Source organism: Podarcis liolepis, assembly GCF_965112155.1.
Source record: "Podarcis liolepis genome assembly, chromosome: 2".
In the NCBI taxonomy this organism is placed as follows: domain Eukaryota; kingdom Metazoa; phylum Chordata; class Lepidosauria; order Squamata; family Lacertidae; genus Podarcis; species Podarcis liolepis.
The window spans coordinates 87,496,531-87,503,698 of NC_139555.1; the positions used below are offsets into that span (position 1 = coordinate 87,496,531).

General features: G+C 43.7%; 1 long non-coding RNA gene across 1 annotated transcript; it reads right to left on the reverse strand.

The window, feature by feature from the left end:
• Positions 1–4,050: 4,050 nt before the first annotated feature.
• On the reverse strand, positions 4,051–6,471 carry LOC310696013. Its single transcript, XR_014520387.1, has 3 exons — positions 6,380–6,471; positions 6,014–6,270; positions 4,051–4,097 (listed from the first exon to the last, which is right to left on the reverse strand). It is a non-coding gene; the product is annotated as an uncharacterized lncRNA (long non-coding RNA).
• Positions 6,472–7,168: the final 697 nt, after the last annotated feature.

Genomic DNA, 7,168 nt, shown 5'->3' on the forward strand with positions numbered 1-7,168 from the left:
TGTGTGCATTGGCCCTGCCAACCTCTGGCATCCCATCCTCAAATGGTTAGTCACGAGGGAATGTGGACTTTGGATTGAAAGAGGCCCCTTGACTCCGGGAAGCTGCCTTATACTGAGGCATCTGGCTGAGTATTGTCTACACCAAACTGTTTCAGCAGGGGGCCGGTTCACTATCTCTCTGACCTTGTGGGGGGCCAGACTATATTTTGGAAAAAAATAATGAACGAATTCCTATGCCCCACAAATAACCCAGAAATGCATTTTAAATAAAAGGACACACTCTACTCATGTAAAAACACGCTGATTCCTGGACCCTCCGTGGGCCGGATTTAGAAGGCAATTAGGCCGGATCCAGCCCCCGGGCCTTAATTTGCCTACCCATGCTCTACACATTGACTGGAAGGCTCTCTAGGACTTCAGGATGCCAAGGTGTCACAGTGGGTACGTTCAGCATCCAAAATGACCCTTCCCTGGCCTTTAAGCTGCCAGGACGCTGGCAGATGCCAAGGATGCCACGTGACTGTGTATAAGCACATTAGGCCAAATTAATCACAGAAATTTGGTGTTGGGCCTGCATTCAAATCCTTGCTCAGCTGGGCAGCCTTCCATGAGTCAGCATTTACCAGTCTTAGTTCCCTATCTGCATAATGAGAACAAGAGTAACCTTCCTGGCAGAAGCAAGGGCAGAGAGGCTACAGTTCTACAGCACTGTGCATATTGAACATTGGTATATGAAAGTTATAATAAGGTGGAGGGCACTCTCCCAGGGCAGCCCCTCTGCTCAGGCTGCCACCATTGTCCCTGAATAGAAGCAGCAGGGTATGGAGCCACTGAAATCACACGTTAGTAATACAGGAACTCTTGTTACATACACTTCCCCGATAACCCATATAATAAGCCCTTTTCTTAACACTGTTTGAATTAGCTGTATATACAATGGCTTCCTTTGAACACCCTTCTGAATCAATATATCCCAGCTACCTAGAGCGTTTCTGTTATTTGGTCTGTCAACACTGACTTGTTTTTAGCACTGACCAGGTGATTTTCTCGATAACGGAAGCTTTTGCCAGTGAGAGCTCACCAGCGTCCCAGACAACTATCTCTTTCCCCAGAGTATGACACAATATGAACCCTACAAACAGTCCACCAAACCTGATAGTTTGGTAGTTTGGAGCTTGCGAGCTTAAACTAGAGGAGTTTACAGAATAAAATTGTTTAACCCAATTGATTGCATTGCAGGTGTAGTTTATGCTTCAAATTCCAGTACTTCTTGTACCCAAGTTGAAAACTAAAGTGTGAATAGGCACTAAGAAGGCAATGTTGTGTAGCTCTCCAGTGAATTGCCAGTGGTTACTGCATTTCTGTTTAATGTGAGTTTATTTTTATTACCGCTTTTCCGATATGAAGTGGGCATCTATGAAATAACTCAACAATGTCAAAGTGCATATTAAGCACTCAGAACAACAGTATTCTTCTTTTATTCCTTTCATACTTAAAGGCGGAGGAAATCTGGTTAATTTATAGAGAATTTATATACGCCTTAGTGTGCGTCTGTGCACATGAATGCAAAATATGTGCAAAGAACCTTTTGAATCAAGAGGAATTTTTCGTTGGTGATGCACAATGGTGCAATTCAAGATAAAAGAATGAGTCTACATTTTTGCATTTTGAAACTAGACTGTAGCTGCAGCACATTACACCAAAAGGTTGCCAGATCAAAATTTGAACTAAGAGACATTATTGCAAGAAGGTGCTTGGAGCAAATTCTCTCAAGTGGTGCTGCTTTGGAATTCAGGGCATCCACTATGCTTTTTGTGAGCAGTGCTTTTAAATTGGGAATATAGGTCTAAATTAACAGGATGTTTCCTTAACAACAGATTTCTGTCATCTCCACAAGCTGTCGTATATGAAGCAGAGATGCAACATTTATAGGGCAATCCTATACGTGTCTACTCAGAAGTTCCATGGAACTTACTCACTCTCAGCTAAATGTGTTTATGATTGTGACCTGACTGTGTCATCCTGCATTTGTCTGCTCTCATTGACTGCCCATCATGTTACTCCAACAAGCATTAGTTTGATGTTCTTTGGAAAGAGTTCTCCCAAGGTATGGGAGATTGCTAATGTATATTGTTACGGAAATGAAAAGGGGGGGGACACATCTTTGAAGTTGGTAAATGTTACAAATATTATGCCTGAATGTATCCTTTCGACTTGACAGCTCAGGGAAGATACCTAGCTTTATAAATCATATAAAATCAATCCCTTTGCCAATTTCTTCCATTCCAACGCCATTTTGCCCTTGGAAAAAGGACTCTTTTCCCTGCCACCTCCTGCCATAATCCCTCAAGCGTGAGGACATGTTCACACACCCCACCCAGGGATGTGCCCAGGGGTGACAAATGCTGAGCTGTTAGTTTCCAAAAGCCCATCACCGGACTTGCCCCAGGTTATGGATGTGCAAAGGGAGCTCTATTGTCCTTTGATGGTGGGTACTTGAGAGGTGCCTGGACATGTTTTGCCTATGCTAATCTTGTACCAAGGACTTGTCTGGACATGTCTGTCAAGGTTGAACTAGTGTAACCCCTGTCTACCCCTCCCCTTTTGTGACAAGTCAGGGATGTAAAGATGATGTATCAATGATGCTGTACGAACTGTATTCTGGGATATTGTGGGAAGTTTTAAAAGTCAGTGTCGCCCCATGCTCTGGGTTTCTTACTCCTGTGGGGACCTGTTGCGCAACAATAAATATCATGGTCTACTGACCCCTGTATTGCTGCTCCAGCCAAACTGACGGCGGTTTGGCTGGAATTTCCTTCTTTTACCGACTGCATGGACCCGCGGGGGACTTGTACCCCAACGAGCTGGGCTGTTGAGTAGTCTCTCACCCCAGAATTTTCCGTATCAATATTAATAAGTGTTATTTGCCACAGATGCATCTCTACTAGGAAGAACTGCTTCTGAGAAACAGCAAACAGACATTAATTGGGGGTCGTGGAGGGGGTGCAGTCTGCAGTGGTGGCTCTGGGCATCCCATTCTGCACATTCATTCAGTGTGTAGAAGGGGTCATGTGTACCTTCCCGGGTTAGTCAAAGCCTCTGTTGATTAAATGGTTATATTAATAAAGATGTTTAAGGGATATTTTGCACATGTCCTGATAATGGACTTCTCACAGGAATCTAGTTGGGCACTGAGAACAGGATGGTGGACTAGATAGGCCTTTGGTCTGATCCAGCAGGGCTCTTCTTATGTTCTAAAGCTGATTTGACAGAAGTGGATGTAGAACAGAGGCAGAAGGACTTGTTCAGGAATGTTCAACATCTTCCAAGCAGGCACCACTATCAGAACTTAACAAAGCATAGAGCAGACAAGAACAAGGTTATAAGCACCTTGATTGGAGAGCCTTGGTAAAAATCACCCACTCTGATTGGAAATGAGACCTGTCAGTCACACAACAGCTATTCTTGCCCCTCTCACCCCATCTTGGTGTTTTCCTTATATGGCAAGCCATTTTCGCAGACACGCTGCCTGCAGCCATTTTGAAACGTCTCACATCCCCACTTTGTTTCTGTGTACTTTGGAGAAATCCCATGTTGGCTCCTGATTTGGAATTTGTCCAAATCTTTTGCATACCCCTGACTGGCTGGTATGCAGTATGGGTGCAGCCTGAAGCCCACTGGCAAAGCTTTAATTGATTTCAAGGAATCGCTGCTGCTCTTTTCTCATTCTTGGAGATAAGACATTTGCACATATAAAGCATGCTTTCAGGATAGCTTCATCATCAGCTCAACAGGCAGCGGTGAATGTGACAGATTAAAGTCCACCGTTGCTCACTACAACTGTTGGTTACTGGCCAGATAGCTGAATTAAAGTCTCATCCAGATAGGAATCTGGTTTAGTGCAGTTATTATACGTGGCAGTCATTCTTGTGGACTGTGCCACCTGTGATGATCACTGGTCCGTCATTGGACCCACCAGGGATTACCATGGCCATTGCTCCTTTGTGGTTTGTGGGGGTTTGATTAGTTCACAAGTCCACAGCTCAGTGTTGTAGGGACAGCTAACAGGTCAGCAGATATATCCTGAAAGGGGGTGACTGGATGAGAATAGAACGGCATAGTCAGTCAAGGACATATAAGTTGATAAAGATATACACGGTATGGAGAAAGCAAATTGTGATAATCTTCTCTCGCCTTCCTCTTAATACTAGAACCGGGAGTCACCCAACAAAATTGTTGGGCAGCAGGTTCAGGACTGACCCAAATAAAGCTTTTCTTCAAACAAAGCACCATTCATTTATGGAATTTGCTACAAGATGTGCTGATAGTCCTGGGTTAGATAGCTTTGAAAGGAAATTTGGAAAACTGAATGGAGGACAAATCTATCCAAAGCTGCAGGGAAAGTGTGGCCCACCCATGTAGTGTGTAGGGGTGGGGCTTCTGGGAGTAGTCCAAAAACACCTGGAGGACCAGAGGCTCCCCACCCCTACTCAGGTGATTGTCTGGTGTTACAGTATTTGTAGAGGTGCCAAGGGAAGGAGTCATAACTAACCCGGTATCATTTATTTATTTATATTGTGTAAACGTTGTATATTTATCTTATTTCACTCAATAATATTATGTGCACAAGATGGCTTATTAAATCATTTGTCTAAAACAAATGATGAGGAAACTTTGGCCATCTAGATTTTGTCAGCAGCAGATTCAGGACAGACCCAAATATTTATTCAAACAAAGCATGTTTCATTTATGGAATTTGCTTCAAGGTGTGCTGATGGCCCTGGATTACACGGCTTTAGGAGGAGATTAGGAAAACTGAAAGGAGGACAAGTCTGTTAGAAGCTGTAGGCCAGGGACAGGGAGACTGTGGACCTCCCACCATTCCTGATAGTTGTCGATGCTGTCTAGGACTGATAGTATCTGGATTCCAGTAATATCTGAAGGGCCACAGGTTCCCCACCCCGATCTAAAACTATTGTGTACAGAATGGTAAACACACACACACACCCCTCTTAAAATATCAATGCGGTCTACTGAAATATTATCATGTCTATGAAGCAGGAATTGAAGCATAGAAGACAAAAATCTACTGCCTGAAGACCTGGCCAAATAGAACAAGTTAGAATAAGGTAAGCCTTAAGGAGCTTCCAAGTGGTCAACAGGGAGAGTACTACACAGCCCTCACAGAAGTCTGTATTCTGTATTTTGGGTGCCACTGTTAGGAAGGCCCTTCCCTCTAGTTAACTGTAGAAACCTACCTCTCATAACTTAAGGGAGGCACCTGGAACACTTCTTCCCCACTTGAGGATTTTATTGTTATATTCAGAGGCAGTAAAGTTAATCTCCTCCTCCCTGGTGAGATAAAGATGTATCCCAACTGAACACCAAACTTGTTCACATGGCCTAAGACCCTGCATTGCCTTTCCACTTTTCACAATAAGCTAGGTCATAGGCAGCAAGGGACAGGCCTTTTACAACTATAGCCCTAAAGCTATGGAATGACATATGACCTCGGGTTACAGACGCTTCAGGTTATAGACGCTGCTAACCCAGAAATAGTACCTCAGGTTAAGAACTTTGCTTCAGGATGAGAACAGAAATCGCGCAATGGCAGTGCGGCGGCAGCGGGAGGCCCCATTAGCTAAAGTGGTGCCTCAGGTTAAGAACAGTTTCAGGTTAAGAACGGACCTTCAGAACGAATTACCGTAAGTTCTTAACCCAAGGTACCACTGTATCGTTTGTGCTGTGAACATCTCAGCTGGTGTTTTCTTTTTAAAGGAAGTGGAAAAACCACTACAGTTGTCAAAGGCAGGCTGGGTTGGGCCTGTATGTCTCTTTCCAGTTCAGGTTTGATGATATGTGGAGCATTTACTGGATTTGCTGATTTCTGTTATTGTTGTCGGTATTTTGTATTTAAGATAAGCAACCACAAGCACCTCCTAGAAGCAGGAATAAATAAATAAAAAGGCACATTCTGAAAGTGAAGTGAGAAAGAGCAGGGAGCAGCTCTCACCAATGCAACCGATTCCGCATTCCCATCATGTTTTCAAAAAGGGACGCCTGTCATTTGAGTGCCGTCACATCTTAAAATGCCATTTTACAAAATATAAGGTACTTAATACTTCGTACAGCAGCAGCCATGCTCTCCCACGCAAGCAGCTGCCTTTGCAGGAGACGAGGGGACCGCAGCTGACCCGCCTCTTACGAAATCCTCCTTCCGCATATGCAATTCTTCTTTCCACTTCAGAGTCCTGTGATTAGTTTTATAACCTGGAGGGGAGATATAACTGGTGTGACCTTGGTAGTCATGGAAAATACAGGGAAAATTAGGAAAAGCAGGGCATAAGCTTGGTGAAAAGAATTAATGGAGGCCTGGCACCTTTGTTCCAAAAAGCCATTTCTCACCAGGCAGGTACATCTTTGAACCGCAGGTGCTGCAGACGTAGCAAAAATGCTCTCAAGCCTTTTGTTAAGCAACCCAGCAGGCGCCTAGAGGAAGACATGATTTTTAAAAAAGGGAACAACAACAACAACAACAACAACAACAACAACAACCACGGATGGAACATTCAGTTAATAAACATGCACACAACACAAAACAAATGCCTAACTCCAGAACAGCAGAGTTTATTCTAGTTTTCATGGAAACCCATCTCCATAAAAGGATTTCTGGGAATAAATTAGCACTGACATTTTAACGCTGCCACACTGCTGGATGGCTCTAGGACAGGATATGACTCCTTCTGTTCTAATTGGTCGGCAGAGTGCCTTTTTCAAAGGCGGCATCCTGCATTTCTCCTCACTTAAGGCAAGGCAATAGGGGGTATTTATTAACAACCTGTCTTCTCCGCAAAGAGAGCAATTCAATGTAACCATTTCCTGTAACAGTAAACAGCCCTTCTTCAGATGCATGGAAAGACATGTACAGATAGACCTGAATTTAGCTCCACTGATTCCAGTGTGACAGACATAACTAGTGCCCACTGGATCATGGGATTTGCTGATTTAGATTTCTTGTAATGTTAGGGCAACAGCCCATGGGCACAAACCACTTTGCAAAAGCAATTCTACTTTAGCCTAACAAAGCAGTTAAGAAAGCATGTGTTATTTTAAAGGTGAAAGCATAACGGGCACTTCCAGATGGCTCTGTCTGCAATCCATACCTATG